General features: G+C 48.9%; 1 protein-coding gene across 4 annotated transcripts in view; it reads left to right on the top strand.

Annotated features, from left to right (window-relative positions):
• The first annotated feature begins 1,646 nt into the window (after window positions 1-1,646).
• MTMR3 (myotubularin related protein 3) overlaps window positions 1,647-13,852 on the top strand; it is a 186,641-nt gene continuing 174,435 nt past the window's right edge. For 3 of the 4 annotated variants that reach the window (XM_036757361.1, XM_036757337.1, XM_036757352.1), the window contains exon 1: window positions 1,731-1,789. The gene's annotated coding sequence lies outside the window, so the exon portion shown is untranslated. Of the gene's footprint in view, window positions 1,790-13,852 lie in introns of all 4 variants that reach the window. The other variant, XM_036757345.1, reaches the window with a different exon arrangement.

The following is a 13,852-nucleotide window of genomic DNA, read 5'->3' as shown; positions in this document are numbered from 1 at the left end:
ATCACTTCCAATTTATCCTGCCAGAGATTGGTTGTAGGTTCTCTCCCCCATTAGACTGTGAGCTCCTTGAGAAGAGAAATCAATCAGGAAACATTTATTAAGCACCTACTATGTGCTGGACACTGTGTTAAACTCTGGATTTCCAAAAAGAGAGAAAAGACGGTCCTTGGACTCGAGGAGTTTGCAATCGAACGGGAGAGACAAACACATGTGCCATATGTACAAACAAATTATATACGGGAAATAGGAAATGATTAACAGAGGGAAGGCATTAGAACTGAGGGGTTGAGGAAGGCTTCCAGTGAGAGATGGAATTGCTTTTTGCCTTTTTTTTTTTTTTTTGGCATCCCCAGAGCTTAGCACAGTGCGTGGCACAGAGTAGGAGCTTAATAAGTAAATGTTTGCTGACTGACTGATTGGAGGCGGGGCCCTCCGAGAAGCCCTTCATCCACCTCAGGCTTTTCTTGACCCCTGCGGGGGCGTGGCTTTAGCCCCACCTCCTCCTTTCCCGGTCTTTTTGGGCTCGGTCCCCTTGGCAGGGACTTTCAGTATTCTCCTGGGCCTTGAGGGGGCATGACCAATGAGCTGAAGTCACGCCCTCCCAGGGCTATTCTAGGGGGTTCTTTCTGGGCTCTCCAGGCCCACCGCCAGAAGAGTGGCGGGGGCGTGTTCTGTGGACGAAGACCCCGTCCCCAAATAAGGGCGCCTACAGTCCCCTGAAGGAGAGGACTGTCCTTTCTCAGATTCTTTGGCCTCTCCCCGAACCAGGCCCCTCCAGGAGCGTGGCCACGGAGCTGTTTTTTTGGCTCTTACGCTAGAGCAGGGGAGGGCGTGCCCTAGGAGTTCAAGCCCATTTTCGTGGGGGGCGGGGCTAGTCCTGGAGATGGGCGTGGCCCGTGTTCTGAAGGACCAGTCTTTCCGGTTCTCTAGGACAGGAGCGGGGGTGGGGGCGTGTCCTGAGAGCTCCGAGCCCCGCTCCTCCCCCTCGCCGGATTCCGTCTCGGTGCCTTCCTTCGGGCCCTCGGTGACGCCAGCTCCGGAGGGGGGCGTGTCCAGAGAGCTCCGGCCCCGCCCCCTCCCAGGGGCTTCTTAAAGTCTCAGCTTCCCTCCGGCTCTCCCAGACGTAGGTCGAGGTGGGGGCGTGTCCGTCGCGCCCAGGCCCCGCCCCTTTCGGGGCGTGCGCGCGCGCGCGCTCTCTCTCTCTCTCTCAGTGCGGTGGGAGGCTCTCGGCCGGCCAGGAGGCGGAGGGGGCGTGTCCGTGGCGCCCGTGGCCCCGCCCCAGGCCGCTCTCCGTCGCGGCTCGGCTGGGCTCGGCTCCTCTCGGCTGGGCTCGCGCTGGCGCTGGCGCGCGCCCCCGCCCGGCGTCTCGTGGGCGCGCTCTGTGTGGCCGCCGCCGCCATGTTGTTGTGGTGGTGAGGCGGAGCGGCGGCGGCGGAACAGCCGGAGCCGGAGCCGAAGCCGGAGCCGGAGCGGCAGCCGCAGCCGAGGTCGCAGCCGCAGCCGCAGCCGGAGCAGCCCGCGGCCGAGACACGCACGCGCCGGCCGCCCCCCTCCCCGCGGCCCGGCGGCCCGAGAGTCGCGTCGAGGGCGGAGGAGGAGGAGGAGGAGGGAGGAGGGGGAGGAGAAGGAGAGGGAGGGGAGGGGGAGGGGGCCCTGGCTGGGGGCGGAGGAGCCGAGGCCGCGGCCCGCCGGGGGCTCCGCCATGTCCTGCTGCCCCTGCCCCCGCCCCCGCCCCTGCCGCCGCTGCCGCCGCCGCTGTCCGAGCGTCTGCTGCCGCCCTCGGGGCCTGGTGAGTGAGGGCTGGGCTGGGGAAACTGAGACCTGCGCGGGGCCCCCTCTTAGGGAGCAGCGGAGTCCAGCCCCTCTGTACGGAGGGGAAACTGAGTCCCGGAGAGGAGGGACGGGGGATTGTGTGGGAGGGGTCTTCCAGGACTCCCCGGACTTTCGGAGCTGGGGGGGAGCCCGATTGCTGCTCGTCTCTCCCTGGGGAGGGGGTCCCACCTGGGCCGAGTGGGAAGGGGCGGGGCCCACTGTAGATCGTCTCAGCTGGAGCGGGGAGGGACCTCCGAGCTTGGAGTCATAGACAGGGAGACCCCCACCCCGCGAGAAGGGTCTTGTGCACCAGGGGAGGGGAAGGGGCGAGCCCTGTCCGACTGTCAGAGATGGGGGGCGGGGCTTTAGCCCACTTGTGGACCCCGAGACCCAGAGAGAGGAGACTTCTCCCCCACCCCCCAAGAATCAGGGGTGAGGCATGTGAAGAGGGGCAGGTGGGGGGTCTTCGTGGGCTTAGGAGATTTCCAGGCTCGAGCCGGGGTTCTGGCGAAGCCTCGCCAGCCCCTTGTTTTACAGAGGAGGAAGGCAGTGGAGGCCTAGAGAAGGGGGCTGGTCCAAGGTGTGTGGGGTGCCAGAGACAGGCCAAGGTGTAGGCTGGCCGTCCTAGGGGGCCCCATGGGTGCGGGGCTAGGGGTCAGCGAGCCATAGAGATCAGATATCTTAGGATCCCCCTCACTTTACAGAGGATGAAACTGAGGCCTGGAGTCAGCAAAGACACTCCACCCCTCGTGTAAAGGGGCAGGTCAGGGTCTGGGCAGACACAAAGTCACGCTGGAGAGGGTCTTAGGATGCTGTAAAATAAGCTGCTTTGGCTGGTGTTCTGATTAATTTTCAGTTAAATAGAATATTTTTATAATTGTACAATGGAATAATAAATGCTTGTGGAATTCAGCAGGAAAATGACTGTCTCAGGTTTCCACAGGTGGTGGCAGGGCCAGGATTGGAACCCAGGGCTTCTGGTTCTGAACCCCATGCAGCCCCACCCTGCCGCCTGGTGGGTGGTGGCCCTGGCGAGGTCCTCCCTCTCTTTATTGCCCTTTGGTGTGGGTTGGGGGCCCGGAGAGACCCCAGCTGCTCCTCCTTCCCCCACCCTAGATACCTCATAGACTCATAGAATGTTGGAGGGGAAGGGACCCCCAGGTCATCAGGTGTGTGAGCCCCTCCTGTACTGATGAGGAAGCGAGGCTTAGGCAGGGTAAGGGACTTGACCAGTTCAGTAGAGATTTATTAAGAGATTCATGAGAGATTTCAAAGTGGCAGAGGCATGATTCAAACCCTGATCATCCCTGAGCTTTCTGATTATACCTCCCTGAGGGTGTTGTCCCTAGGGAATCCTTCACTCCCTTAAACAAGTTCAGGGGATGGTGGAGGGGACGGAGAATCCTCTTGCTGCTTGTCTCTCCCCTCCCCTCCCCTCCCCCACCATTATTAGAGCTGGGAGGGAGGGACCACTGAGATCATGAGTATAATCTCATAAGCAGACCTTCTTAGGATTCTGTTCAGTTCAGCATTTAGGTGCCCACTGTGTGTGTATGAGGGACACAAAAATGACAAATGGCAGAGAGATTTAGAGTAGAGAGGGACCTGGGTGGTCATTGATTCCAATGCCCTCCTTTGACAGGGGAGGAAAGGAAAGCCTGGAGAGGGCAGGCAGGTCGCTGGCTAAGAGCAAGCAGCACCTCAGGTGCAGAGCCAGGGCCTCTGCCGGTTTCCTGTCAGTATTGGGGAATCTGTCTTCCTCTCCGCCTTGAGTGTGGTAGAGAGATAGGAGATTCACTGGGAAAAACACCCATCTGTTGGGTGGGGGGAGGGAGAGGAGAAATGAGACTGCATATATTGCCTTGAATGCGTTGAGTAGGTGCTTTAATAAATCTCGGTTCAGTTGAAGTTGTCTCAGAATGGAAGTGCTGACTTTGAATCCTAGCCCTGTTGTTGAATGGCTGATAGAGGTTGGACTAGGCCATTCCTCATGGGGTTATACAAGATGATCTCTCAAGCCCCTTCTAGCCCTTAATAGTCTGTGACTGTGAAGGGAGGAGGCCTTGGAAATATGGGCTTGTTCTGGAGAAGAAGGATTATATGAGTGGGAAAGGTAAGGGTGAATAACTTTTGGTTGTCCTCACTTATTTCCCTGGCTATCTGGTCAGAGGATGATGTTTTGTCAAACCCTGGTGCTCTCCTGATTTTGCTGGGAGAGGGTGTGGTGCTTAGTGGGAATCTTGGTAAAAGCTTGTAGGTGGCTCCCAGCATTTGGGGAGGAGGAGTGGCTGCTTTTGTGGCCTTACTGCAATGGGACATTTTCTTGACCTGGTAGTAAGTGGGTGGGAAAGTTATTTTAGAGAGAATGAAAATGGTGGAAAAGTTCCATGATCAGTAACTCTAGGAACCCTGAGCACATCATGTGAGCTGCTCAGTAAAGGATTACAATGTATTTGTAAAGATAGAAATTGGGACATTTTACGTATCACATCTTGGGAAAGAAGCTACAAGCACGATGTTCTTCTGAACTTTGAGTGCTGGAAACCTTGAACAGTGTAGGGCTCTCCCTCTCTCCTCTTGTGGCAGTGTTTCTATTCTCTTTAATAAGTTCTCCATGGTGGAAGAGTTTCAGCATTTTCAATGGTGACTCCTACAAATGAGAGCCAGTGTTTCATATGGGGACATTCTAGTATCTTGGTCATTTTACCAAGTTAGCCTCATTCACCAGGCCTTACTAAAAAAGAAATATTTAAAGCATTCCCTTCTTGTTCAAATTCAACAGAATTGTTCCATATATATTATGATATTATAGGGTCCCTGGGGATCAAATAGAATAGACAGCTTCTTTATTGGGTGCCTTTCCCATTGCAAGTTGCTGTAGGTATATCATCGTTCTGTGTCATTTGGGCAGGAGGCAAAATTTCATTTGTGTTTTGTATGGGAAATTGGGAGGAATGTTGGTGGTTGGTTTCTCAAGCAGTCCAGAAAGCCCATCAACCTGGATGTTCTCTATACTATACTTGGTGTGATAGCACACTTCTCTTGTTTTTCCTCCTTTTGGAATAAACTTGGTGAGATAAGTGAATGCTCCACTTTCCAAGCAGATGGGTTGGAGAGTAATTCTTTATTACAAAGGATTCTTCCTTTGATGAAAGGTTCCCTTTGCAGAAGAGGGAATATATTTTGTATTTGCCCAACCATGGTGGAGATGGGGTAGTATTGGGTGGGGGAGAGAGGAAGTGGCAAATTATTATAGAAATTTAAAGCTGATGTTTTAGGAGCCACAGCCTTCCCGAAAGTCAGTTATAAATTAAGATGAATTATCTCTTAAATTAGTGCCAGTGGGAAAATGGTTTGATCCACATAAATTCAAGTTATACTCAGATTTTTCCCAAGAATACATTGAGTTCTTAAAATTGAAGGCCCCTGCATTCAGTGTGGCCTTGACTTGGGATGCCCCAACTGTGTTTATGAAGGCTCGAAGGTTGCCAGCCAGGGTTTTGAGGGGTGGAGGTGAGGATGGGGAGGTGCATGAGGAGAGGTCATGTCAGTTAGGATAGTAGTCGTTATCATCTGTAACATGGGAATTGGCTAGCTGATCTCTGAGGTCTCTACCAGCTTGAGAATTCCATGATTCTGAAATTTGTGGCTTCATTTCACATTTATTATAGGTACTGGAGATAAAAGTTTGAATTCATATTTATTCATTCTCTAATACTGCTACCACAGCTTGGCTCTATGTTTGCCTTTGGATTTTTGGTCAACATTGTCCCAGATTGCTCTGAAAATGGACAATACATTGCATGTATGATGTAGAAACAACCTGCCTTCACTGTTGTAATTCACTCAGTGTTGAAATAAATGGGGTTTCACAAAGGGAACTTGATAGTGGGTGCTCACCAAACTCAGAGGGTCAGAGGACTTGCACAATAAATGTAGTCAGTTGTTTACTAAAAACAGCTGAATTCTGTAACCTTACATAGATGAATGTGTGCCTTTGCTAACCTATTCTGTCTTCTGGTCTTGGATCCTCAATTGTCTGAGAAACCATCCAAATGATTGATTAATAAAGATAGAAAAATGCAATGAATGTTATGCCATATGTGTATGTATGTGTATATATATGTATATATGCATATATACATATATATAAATTTTTTCATTTTCTCTTTTTCTTCTCGGAAAATAGTAAGCCAACACTGTATAGTCAGTATTACTGACTAGTAATAAAGGACACATTCCTTCTCTCTACTAGCACTTGATAATAGAAGTGTTTTTAGGGAGAGTGCTTTGGAAGAGGGGTTTTGGGTGTTTGGGTGTCTCTGTCAAAACAAAATCTATCACTAATCAAGTTAAAAAGTCAAAAAAAAAAAGGGAAAAGTAATCCATTTCTTTGAAAGAGGAGTGATAAAAGCATGAAACCTTTGAAAGGTTATTTAAAGGTAGTGTGATCTGTTAGGCACAGTGCAAAGATGGTTGTTGTTGGGGGCCGTAGCATCGTTAAGAAGCAGGGTGCCCAGCGTAAAATCCATTCGAGTTGTTTGTGCTCTCCAGGATCACAGTTGCACTATGGAGTTAGGGCTGGGCTCCCCCATTTTACAGAGAAGGGTCATAGAGATGACTTGGCTTGTTCAAGGTCACATGGGTAGTAAATGAGAGAGCTGGACTTTGAACCTAGGTGCTCTGACCCCACTGCTCCCAGGGGCTTCTCCCTGGAGGGGTCCTGCCTGCCTCTGTGTGCCTGTCACTTTGGGGGCCTGTTAGGAGCAGCGGCACTGTTGCAAAGCCTGAGTACTGGGAGTCCCCTGTATCTCAGACAAGGTCCTCTAGTCAGTGTAACCGCACTGTGAGGTTACTTGTGCGTTCTAGCCCTGTCGGATCTGGGACTGGGAGGGGTGTTAATCAATGGCAAGTATAGTGTGCATCAGTTTGACAAAGACTTGGACTTGGCAGCCAGAGATGAACTTCTGAAAGGAGAAACAAGCAACTTTATTAAGAAAAGGGCAAGCGGATGACTGAGGGAGTTTCCTGTAAGTTACTGTGATAAGTACAAGCCCCTAGGAAACACTCTTAAGCTCATAGATTGGACCACAATAAGTCCCTGCCTAAGCTTCACTTAGTGGCCATATTTGGGCCCTCCTGGCTTAGAGTGGATGTCCGTGGTAACTGTTTCTCTTTGGGACAGCAACCCTGAGGGTCTTCCCCTCCCGGGTTGATTTTTTTTTCTAATTAAAGGGGCCATCCCTTGGGGCAGCTAAGGGGTACAGTGATAGAGCACCAGCCCTGCAGTCAGGAGGACCTGAGTTCAAATTTGGCCTCAGACACTTGACACACTTACTAGCTGTGTGACCTTGGGCAAGTCACTTAACCCCAATTGCTCTGCCTTCCCCCCTCTAAAAACAAAACAAAACAAAACAAAAAAGCAAAAAAAAGGGCCATCCCTTGACTCCTTAAAGAGGCCTATTCACTGAATGGGTGTTACCTCACTCTAAGTAAGTACATGAAAAGACCCTAGCCAGGGTCTCCCATTGCATCCTGGGTCATCTCCAGTCATCCTGGTGAATAGCAGGCCACTGGACCCAGATGGCTCTGGAGGAGAAAGTGAGGCTGGTGACCTTGCACAGCCCTCCCTCACTCAAATCAGAGTCACTGCAAGTCATGTCATCATCTCCCTGATGTCATGGTCATCTTTGAAAATGAAGGACAAACACAACAACCATAAACTTTGGATCTTGATGATTTTTCATTTGGGCTAATGAAATATTGTCGAGGCTTATAACCCTGATCTAATGTTCTCTGTTGTATTGCATTATTATTTACTTTGTTAAACCTTTCTCAGTTACCCTTTAATTTCAGATTCAAGAGATCTCTCAATTTTTGTTTCCATAAAAAGATTGAACACTTGAGAGAACCATAGCTGGTACACAACTTTCACATATAAAATATGACATCTCCTTTGAAATTTGTCAGAGCATTCACAACATAAACCTTCTGTACGTATTAGTGGTTTGACAGAAAATTTCTGAGGACCACACTGAGAGAGAGAGCCGTCCAGTAGTAACATGGATCTGAGATTTCAGTTAATGAGGCAGCCAGGTGCTGTAGTGGCTAGTACACTGGGTTTGGAGTCTGGAGGACCTGACTGGCTGCAGCCAACATTGGGGCAAGTCACTTAAACTCTCTGAGTTACCTTTTCCTTATGGAAAGTGAATATAATAATAGCACTTACATCCTGGGATGCTTATGAGGATCGCACGAGATTAAATAGACGTTTATTAAGGACTAACAGTAGGCTAGGCACTGTATTTAGTTTTGGACATAGTAAAAATGGCAAAATAGTTCCTGCCCACAAGGAGACCACATTCTACTGAAAGAGATGGTATATAAATGGCTAGGTTCATACAAGATATATACAGAATAGTTAAAAGGTAATCTCCTCCGACACTGCTCCCACCCTGGTGCAGGCCTTGGACTATTACAGTAGTCGCTGGTGGGTCCACCTGCCCCTAGTCTCTTCCCACTCCACTCTATCCTATATTCAGCCACAAAAATGATTTTTCTTAAACTGAAGGTCTCATTATGTAATGCCAACCTCCCCCCCCCCCCCCCCCCCCCCCCCCGGCTCCCTGTTACCTCCAGGTACAGATACAAAATGCTCTGTTTGACATTTGACATTCAAAGCCCTTCATAACCTATCCATCTCCTACCTTTCCAGTAACCTTCCACCTTATTCCCTGACATATGCTCTTTGAGCCAAGGACACTGGCCTCTTGGCTCTTCCATGAATGAGACACTCCATCTCTTGGCTCCAGGAGTTTTTTTCTGGCTGTCCCTCATGCCTGGAACACTCCCTCTGTTCTGACTGGTGACTTCCCTGGCTTCTGTTAAGTCCCAACTAAAATCCTACCTTCCACAAGAAGCCTTCCCTAAACCCTCTAGTGGCCTTACCTCTGCTAATTTTCTTCTGTTTATCCTGTACACAGCTTACTTTGTATATATTTGTTTACGTGCTCTCTCCTTTGGATTGTAAGCTCCTTGGAGTCAGGGACTGTCTTGCTTCTTCTTATATCCCCAGTGCTTAGTGTAGTTGGATTGCAGCATAAAGGGGATGGGCCAAGAAAGGTAGCTTGCTGAAGGTGGGACTTGAAGTGAGATTTGAAGAAACCAAGAGGTGAAGGTGGGGGGATCTAGCATTGCAGGCCTGAGGGCTCCACAATGCAGAGGTGAGAGCTGAGGGGAGGGTTGTGGAAAGGCAGAAAGGAACCAGGTTAGGAGGAGTTTCTGTTCCAGAAGGAGGATTTTAGATTTATTCCTACAGGTAATTGAGGGCTCTTCGAGCTCACATGGTGATGATGGTGAAATGGTCAGACTTTTGCTTCATTTTTAACAATTATCAGGCACTAAGCTTTTTCTTTCTTCCATCTTTTCCCTTCCCCCACCCTGGGGGAAGGTGGGGGCTGGGGCAGTGTCAGAGGTGATGATTCTTCACCCTCCCTTTGCAGATGAATGGAGGATAGACTGGAGTGGGGAGAGGCTTGAGTTAAGGACATCAGTTAGAAGGCTAATTGTACCACATTGTTGGGGGATATGAACTTGGTCCAGCCATTCTGAAGAGTATTTTGGAATTGTGCCCCCAAAAGTTATTAAACTGTGCATACTCCTGGACCCAGTGATACTACTACTAGGTCTGTATGCCAATGAAATCAGAGGAAGAGGAAAAGGACCTATATGTTCAAAAATATTTATAGGAGCTTTTTGAAGAGGACTGACATCAGGAAGGTATTGCTGTGACTTGCAAATGAATTGGATTTAAGTGAGGGAGGGCTGTGCAAAGTCACTTTCTCCTCTGGAGTTATGTGGGTCTGGTGGCCAGATCTAGATCAGGATGACTGGAGATGGCTGCCAGTGGTTGTCTAGAACTGGAAATGAATGGCCTGTTCCTCAGTTGGGAAATGGCTGCCTAAATTAGGCTGTATGAATGTAATGGAATGCTTTTAGGCTGTAAGAAATGGTAAAGGGGATGATTTCAGAGAAACTTGGGAAGATGTGTATGAACTGAAGGAGAGTAAAGTGAGCAGAACCAGGAGAACAATTGATTTAATAACAGTAATGTAAAGACAAACAACTTGGAAAGACTTAATAACTCTGATCAATTTAACAATTGGTCATAATTCCCAAGGACTCATGAAACATGCGTCCTTCACAAGTACTCAGGAAACATGCATCCCTCTTACCTCTTGATAGAGAGATGTCTGGCAGTTGATGCTTGAGTATAGCTCAGGGGAAAGGTTAGGCCCGGATCTCTAGTTCTGGGGATCATCTGCATCGAGATGGTGACTGAACCCAGAGGAGCTGATAGAGGGAGAAGAGTAGAGAACCCAGGTCAGAGCCTTTGGGGATGCTCGTGATTGGTGCATGTGATCTAGACGAAGAACAAAGAGCTGAATGAAGAGTGATCAGACAAATCAGAGGAGAATCTGGAGAGAGATGACACAAAAACCACCTTTTCTCCCCACCCCCACCCTTCGGGGAGAAAAGTACCCAGAAGAGGGTGATCAACAGTGTTAAATGCAGAAGAGCGGTCAAGAAGGATGAATGATTGACAAAAGGCCATTGGATTTGGCAGTTGAGGGATGGTTGCTCACTATGGAGAAGGCAGATCCATTTGAATGAGTAAGTGGAGTTGCAGAGGGTTTAGAAGTGAGTGAGAGGAGGGAAGGGGAACAATGTAGCATAGGCTGCTTTATGAAGGAGTTTAGCCGTGAAGGGGAGGAGAGGTAGAGGAAGATGTTGAGTGGAAAGGGAAGGATTTGGTTTAGTTTTTTAAGGATAAAGGAGATCCAAGCATGTTTGTCAGCGGCAGAGAAGGAAGCGTAGATAGGAAGAAAATGAAGAGACCAGAGAGTGTGGAGATGCTAATGGAGAAGTTAGGAGGGGATGAGATCAAGAGGAACATGCCTGGGCTTCCATCATGTAAGTGTGTCTGTGTGGGGTCCCAGGCAAGTCACTTCTCTCAATTTCCTTATCTGTAAAATGGGGCTCATAATAGCATCTACTTCCCCAGGCTCTTGTGGGCATCGAATGAGATCATATTGTAACGTGTTCTGCAAAACTTCTGGCTCTATAATTAATTGTTATTAGCTATTATTAAAGAGATGGGCCAGCTGTTCATCAGAGAATGGAGTGAAGAAAGAGGCAGTGGGGGAAGATATCTGCATATGATGCTGAGAAGGGAGAGCTCTTAGTGTATGGTCTCATTTTTGGGGTGAAATCTGAGGCAAGGGCCTCAGTTCAGAGAGTGGGGGCAGGGACTGCTGTGGGAGGTCCTAGGAGAGGCAATGTTTAAAACCACCACTGTGGAGAGAGAGTGGGCTAGTAAATCAGTTAGGAATGGAAGGTTTTTCTGGCTGCACTGAGGTCCTAACTGCTATTAGGTCATAACAGATTTGGAGTAAATCCAGTCAACATGGTTTCTTGATTTCTTCCAACTCCGTTCAGCGGCAAGTAAGTAGGAATAAAGGAGGCAGATGGTTGGCCCAGTCCAAAGTTGGGATTTGGAAAGGGATTTGAGGGTAGAAGGTAGTAGAGAGTGGAATTGACCAACTAGGTGGGAATAGGGAAGGGAGGAGAGTGTAGCCAATGCGTAAGTGATAGCTTGAGGTGTGAGGAATAGAGGGTGTGAAGAGGAAAAACCAGGATGCTGAGGCAGAGGGCAAGCTGAAACGATAAAGGATTAGGAGTAAAGGCATTTTGGAATTCAGGAACGAGGAAATAGAACAGTTCTGGGTGGTGGTGAGATCCAGGGTGTGCCCATCTGTACCTCTGTGGAGTTGAGGTGAAGTGCAGGACCACGTCATGGGAACCTTTTTCCTGGTATCATCATCGTCATCCTCAATTCAGTGGTGCAGTTTAGATCCCAAAGGGTAAATAGACATTCACTTGGCTCATTTGGAATATCTCCATTTTGGTGACTGGGAAAATGGAGAGACTTGAAATGAGCTAATGAAGCTGGAAGCACTCAGCAGGAACAAGGCATTGTGGCACAGTGGGAAGAACATTGCTTTGGTAGGCCCAAATGAATTCCCTTCTGTAGGCCTCAGTGTCTTCATTTGCAGAGTGAGGAGGTTGGCAGATGGATGATACACGAGACCTTTCTGACTTTAGTTTCTATGTAGCTTATGAAGACAGAAGAGCCGAGTGTAGGCATGGAAGGCTGCTTGTTTCTTGGCTCTCTGTCAGGTGTCTTGAAAAGCAAAAGAGACACTTTGTTTTGGCATTAGTCTAATGTGATCTGGTAATTGTAGCTCACTTTTATATCAAAAACTTTCTAACTCAGACTTTCTCAACTCTCCCTTGAATGAGGTAGGCCGTCTAATCAATCAGCAAACATTTATTAAGCTTCTACTATGTGCACAAACTGGGCTGTGTGCTGGGTGTAGAGAGACAAAAATGAAATAGTCCCTGTCTTCAGAGCTCACATTCCAGTGCGTGAGTATAATTCCCCTCATTTTGCAGATGAGGGGACCTGGGGATTAGCATAACTTGTGTGGGGTCACAACATAGCTAATGGTAGAGCAGGATGAGGATTGGATAGAAGTCTCCTGATGCCAGGGGCAGTCAGTCCGTCAGTCTGTTAGTCCGTCAGCCCATCAGTCTGTCAGTCTGTTAGTCCGTCAGCCCGTCAGCCCATCAGTCCGTCAGTCTGTTAGTCCGTCAGCCTGTCAGTCTGTTAGTCCGTCAGCCCGTCAGTCTATCAGTCTGTTAGTCCGTCAGCCTGTCAGCCAGCCAGCTAGCTAGCCTGCCTTTATTTATTATGTGCCAGATGCTATGCTAAGCCTTGGGGATCCAAAAGAAAAAACCAGCCCCTCCTCTCCCAGAGCTCATAGTGTAATGGGGCAGCATGTGAACAAAGGATGGCCTGGGTATCAATGGGATAAATTGGGGGTCATCTCAGTGGGAAGGCTCTGAGTAATAAGTAAGATTAAGGAGGCAGAAGGTGGGCCTTTGGCTGAGACTCGAAGGAGGCAGCGATGAGGAGGGAGGGGGTTCCAGGCATGCTGAGAGAGCCAGTGCTACTCAGTCAGGAGACACATGTATATGAGGGGGCCAGCCAGGAGGGCCTGGACACTGAACTGCAGAGTAAGTGGGGGGTGGGGGGAGGGATGTAAGGTGCAAGAAGCCTGGGAACGTGGGAATGGGGCCAGATTATTGACTTTACAAGCCAAACAGAAGATTTCTGTTTGATCCTGGAGGGAATAGACAGTGACTGGAATTTATTGAATAGAGAGATGACACTGTCAGGCTGTGCATTAGGAAACTGACTTTGATCTGAGTGGAGGATGGGCTAGTGTGGGGAGACAGTTGAGGCAGGGAGATCAACCAGCAGTCTGTTGGAATAATCAAGGTGTGCCTGTAGGAGGGTGGGGGCAGTGTCTGAGGAGAGAATTGTCCATATTCTAGAGATTTCATGAAGGTAGAAACAATAGAACCAGACGGTTGGTGTGAGAGAGAGAGAGAGAATGAGGAACAGAGGATGCTGCCTGGCTTTGAGCCTGGGTGGCTGGGAGGGAAGTTAGGAGGAGAGGAGGGCTGGAGGGGGAAGACACATGGACGTGCTGAATTTGAAGATGTCTGTGAGGCGTCCTGTTAGAGATGTCCACTGGGCAGTTGGAGATACAAGACTGGAGGTGGGAAGAGAAGTTAGGCCTGGCCAAGTAGATGAGAGTCACCTACATACAGAGGTGATCATTCAAACCACCGAAGCTGATAAGATCACCTAGTGACAGAGAGGCAGAAGAGAAGGGGGGCGGGGTGGGAACAAGCATTTATTAAAGACCTACTGTGTACCAGGTGCTGTGCTAAGCAACTTTTAAAAACTTTAAAATTTTAAAGAATTTTTAACATTCATTTTTAAATTTTGAAAATTCTCTCCCTCCTTCCCTCCAGCTCCTCCCCCATCTATTGAGAAGGCAAGAAATATGATATCCATTATATATGTGAAGTTGTGCAAAACATTTCCATATTAGCAGTGTAGAAAACC

This window comes from Trichosurus vulpecula, chromosome 1, assembly GCF_011100635.1.
Source record: "Trichosurus vulpecula isolate mTriVul1 chromosome 1, mTriVul1.pri, whole genome shotgun sequence".
In the NCBI taxonomy this organism is placed as follows: domain Eukaryota; kingdom Metazoa; phylum Chordata; class Mammalia; order Diprotodontia; family Phalangeridae; genus Trichosurus; species Trichosurus vulpecula.
The sequence above is the reverse complement of the archived record's forward strand: the minus strand, read 5'-3'. Positions and strand labels throughout refer to the sequence as shown.